Source organism: Marmota marmota, unplaced genomic scaffold (assembly GCF_001458135.2).
Source record: "Marmota marmota marmota unplaced genomic scaffold, marMar, whole genome shotgun sequence".
NCBI lineage: Eukaryota > Metazoa > Chordata > Mammalia > Rodentia > Sciuridae > Marmota > Marmota marmota.
Genome location: NW_025999977.1, coordinates 45,679,810 through 45,684,592, shown reverse-complemented (window position 1 = coordinate 45,684,592; position 4,783 = coordinate 45,679,810). Strand labels below are relative to the sequence as shown.

Here is a 4,783-nt window from a genome sequence, read left to right as displayed (position 1 = left end):
GAAGACTCTGGAGGGCTGCGGGGGGGGGGGGGGGAACGCAGTGAGGTGGCAATGGAAGGGGGTTTTCCCCCTTGGAACCTGTCCAGTCACCTGACGCTCCTTGGAGAAGCAGAGGCCCCCTTTCTGGCTTTTGGGCCTGGCCAGCTGGCTGCTCACCTTAGGGTGAGGAATTCTCCCCCAGAAGAGCGGATCCAGTTACACATTCCTGAGGCCTGAGTCATGCCTGGTTCTTGTTTGGGCCTCAGGAATGTGTTTATGCTACAGAGCTGGAGGGAAGCTAGGGTCCTGGAGGGACCTCACACAAGCAGCCATTCACTCCATGTCTGGCTGGCCCCAAGCCAAAGGCTAAGGCCCTGACAAGGAGGAGAAGACCTAGGCTGTGACCTCTGGAGCCACCGAGATGCTGCTGGGAGGGAGTCATAGACCCAGTGAGGGGAAGGCTTGATCCAAGTTGGAACAGAGGCTTTGCATTTTGGGGAACTGGGTTTAATTTGCTCCCACAGGAGGAAAATGGACAGGGGCCAATCCAAGAGGGCCTCCCCTGCAGTGACCCTGGGAAGGAGGTTGCTCCATCTTTACTTCCTGACACAGAAGACAACCTCCCAGAGGACACAGGTTGTTGAGGTCCTGGTGGCTCCCCGTCCCCCTCTGAGAATAACTGTGAGTTGAGCACTCCACTCCACCCTGCTCAGGGCTCTCTCCACAGTTCTTATTTATGTCCAGCATGGGCCACTGCTGTTGAAGAGAAAGCCCCACACTTGGCTGTCATCACTGAGACCATATTCAGGGTCAGGCCCTGCACTGGGCCCTTCACACAGGATGGCAATATGCCCTGGCTGGCTGTGACAATCCTGGGTTACTGGGGCAACTTTTCATAGCCTCCTTTCCCTCCCCAAAGTGTCCCACTCTGGAAGGTAATTATATATTTGCCTTAACTTTATAGGTGGCTTGATTCTTCCCTGACCCACCCTGAAGCACCCTGAACCACCCTTGCCCACACCCTGAGGTCTATTCCTGGACAGAAAAACTGTTGCTCAAGTCAGATTGACCATCAGTGTGTTTTCTTTGAAACTAGCTCTTTGTACCCACCTCCTCTTAAGTTGCCTACAAAAACCCCTTGCTCTCTGTCACCATGTGCCCTTCCCTCCTGATTGCTCAGGTCGGCTTTGCGCCCCTCTCCAAGGCTCAATAAAGTTGGTTTGGTCTGTTGAGGTTGGTCCTCTCCTTGGTCTGTTTCTGTACTCTTTCCACTTTTGGTCCTAACAGTAGGCGTTCTTAAATTGTTTCATTTTTAGGTCCAACACTGCCCTTCAAAAGAGGCGCTTTTAGTAACCCCATTTTACTATAAAGAAATGCAGTTTAAGCCCAGTGCAATGGTATATGCCTGTAATCCCAGCAACTTCTGAGGCTGAGGCAAGGAGGATTTACAAGTTTAAAGTGAGCCTCAATGATTTAGCAAGGCCCTAAGCAACTTAGCAACACCCCATCTCAAAATAAAAAATATAAAGGGCTGGGGATGTGGATCAGTGGTTGAGTGCCCCTGGGTTCAATCCCTGGTACAAAAAAAAAAAAAAAAAATTAAAGAAAGAAAGAAAGGAAAAAATGCAGCTTAGAGAAGTAGCTTGACCAAGGTCACACAATGACAAGTGGCAGATCTAGAAACTGTCAGGAACTCAGCTCTTGACTCCAGTGCTCCTTTGCTAACCACAAAACCACACTTCCCGACCTAAGACCCTTCACTGATGCTTTGAAGAACCAAGAAGTTGGAATCCCTAAATACCAGAAAAATAGCAAAGTCCTTGTTGTTAGCTCTTTCCTTAGCCCCACCCCGTGGCCATCTTTGCCTTTTTCCTTTTCCAAGGGACAGTGTGTGCAACGGTGGTTTGTGCATCAGCAGCAACAGCATTATCATGCGATGCAGAAGCACTGTGCTCCTACTCTGTGCCAGGCATGGCACAGGGTGTCATTATCTGATTCCACACTGTCCTGCAATATGGGTGTTAGGGTCTTCCTTTCACAGACAGGAAACTCCTCCAGGTCAGGCAGCTGGGAGGAGGCAGGACTGGGGTTAGAACTCAGAGATCCCAACTGTGTGACATGGGGTCAGTGCACTGCCGTCAGCACTCTGCTGGAACTGAGAGATGGAAAGCTGTCTGGACTCCAAGGGATTGGCTTCCCAGGGGTGGGGGATGATTATGGCTAAATCCACAGGCCCCAGAGTGTGTCCTCCTATCATGGAGCAGAATAACTTGCCTTTTGAGCTTATCTGGGCCATATACAGGTGTTCTTCATCATGCAGACACATCACCGGGAAGAGACCTTGGATGATTTCTTCATTTCTTTGGTGGGAAAGATAGACATCTTCCAGAACAGACCGTGGCTGTCTCGGAGCTTCAGAAAGAGCCATTTCTGAATCTCACTCCCCCACTCCCGCCAGTTTCCCTGCCGGAGAGCATCCCAGTGGAAATGCCTCTTCCCACCCCACACCAACCTCTGGGGAGGAGGGACAGGGCAAACACATTCCAGCATTCCAGATGTTCCCGGGAAAATGGTATTTGGGAAAAGGATGTTTGTTCAAAATTTACCAAAAATAGAGATCCCAAGAAGAGGAAAAGGCAATCTCTAAACCCAGTTAGGAAGCTACCTCTCAGGAAGGACTTTGTAAGTCACAGACATGTCACAAAGCGATTGGCCAATCACTTTGACAATAAAAACATAAATTTTGGCAGGTTGACCACCAGACCAAAAACAAAAGTAAACCACATTCCAGCTGAGCTCGGTGGCACATGCCTGTAATTCCAGTGACACCTGAGGCTGAGGCAGGAGGATCACAAGTTCAAAGCCAGCCTTAGCAAGGCACTAAGCAACTCAATGAGATCCTGTCTCTAGAAAAAAAAAAAAAAGGCTAAAATGTGGCTCAGTGGTTAAGTGCCCCTGGGTTCAATCCCTGATACCGCCCCCCAAAAAAGAGAGAGAAAATAAACCACATTCTAGTCCATAAGGATAACATGTAGAGATGTAGAGAGCTCCTAAAATAATTTTTCAATAAATCCATCAAAACCTTGCTAGAAAACAGATAAGGAAAGCAGATAATTGACCAAAAATAAATAAATAAACATGGCCTGTAATGGCTTGTTTTGTTAATCTCTTGCAATGTTATGTAATGTTTTGTTTTTTGATAGTTATATAAATTATAATTTGAAAATATCATCATTTGCCTTTCAGATAATAGGATTTGCTCCACTGGGGTTATCCTAAGCTGGTGTAGAACCACATCACCAGCCCTATCCAAATGGGGCACGTAAGCCGGGGGCAACCCGTTTGGAGGCAATCTGGTAAAATGTATCTAGGATATTTAACTAAAAAATTCTTGGAATTTCCTTAAGGAAATAATTCCGAGATTTATACTGAAAATTACGTACAGAGATGAGAGATGATCAATAAAGAGAATGTTGAATAGCAAAAAAAAAAAAAAAAAGGAAGCTCATGTTTTGAAATAACCACATTATGGTACACCTGCACGATTACACAGCCATTTAAAATGGTATAGGAAAAAGAACTATAAAATATTAGTTGACAAAAGTAGGTCACAAAGCAGTGCGATCCCCAGTTTGTGATGTTTCCCCCTCTGACGACTCTGCTGGGCATGGAATCTGGCACCCACCAGCTGAACACAGTGTACCAGCACCTGTCGCCAGGAAACCAGCTTGAGTTCTCCAAGGGGCCAGGGCCGTTAGTCATCCCAAACTGGGGCCCTGCAACTCAAACATGGGAACTCAGTCCCCTGGGCATGTTTAGTTCCTGGGCAGATTGCTGGAAGCTGGAAGTTCTTCCTTGGGTCCCAGGGTCTTTTCTAAAGAACCTGCTCCACACCATGGTGAGGAGGGCAGGGAGGGCCACCAAGTGTCCGCTGAAGCTGGGATGGCCACCAGCACAGCAGCCTCTGCAGAGGTGCGGGTCCTCAGGGGCAGGAGGGGCTGGAGTGGAGACAGCAGGGCACACCCTGCACAGCCTCTCTGGGAAGATGTGGCCTCCTGGAGGACCAAAGCACAGCCTGACCACTGGCCAGTTCCGCAGAGCAGCACTGGTGGCTTCTTGCCCTGCTTGACCTAACAAGCTCTTCAGACCTTTTGACTGACGTGCAGCACAGTGCCTCTCAGCCCCGGTGTCACAGCCGAGAGCTGCAGCTCCAAACCTCAGTTCTCCTGTCCCATGGAAGAAAATTCAAAGTCAGACACAAAACCCAAGCAAGAGAACTTTATTCTGAGTGAGAGTACAGTAAGGCTCAAGTGAAAAGCACTGTCGAGAGGGAGACGGGTCATAAGCAGAGAACCACAAAGGAAACTATGCTGCTTCTAAATATACTGCTGTTTGATGTTTGAACTCAGGGGTATGCCACTGCTGAGCCACATCCTCAGCCCTATTTTGTATTTTATTTAGAGACAAGGTCTCATTGAGTTGCTAAGTGCCCCACTTTTTCTGAGGCTGGCTCTGAATTCTCGACCCTCTTGCCTCAGCCTCCTGAGCCGCTGGGATTACAGGTACGTGCCACCGTGCCTGGCTCCATTTGCTCTTTACTGAGGCCAGAGCCACCATCTATTGCCCTTAGGGCTCTGCAGCAGAATATGACCTTGGGAGATGACGGAGGATCTGTGGGTCCCTGCATCACCCCCTTACCCCAGAAGCTTCTTGGTCTTTCCATCTCCCCAGTTGCTGCTCCCTTGATGTGGCTCAGTGGTTAAGTGCCCCTGGGTTCAATCCCTGATACCCCCCCCCCCCCCCC

General features: G+C 48.9%; 1 long non-coding RNA gene across 1 annotated transcript in view; it reads left to right on the top strand.

Moving 5' to 3' along the window:
• LOC125617242 overlaps positions 1-1,212 on the top strand; it is a 4,474-nt gene extending 3,262 nt beyond the window's left edge. The window contains exon 2 of the long non-coding RNA XR_007348171.1: positions 504-1,212. This is a non-coding gene — a long non-coding RNA (uncharacterized LOC125617242). The remainder of the gene's footprint in view (positions 1-503) is intronic.
• Positions 1,213-4,783: the final 3,571 nt, after the last annotated feature.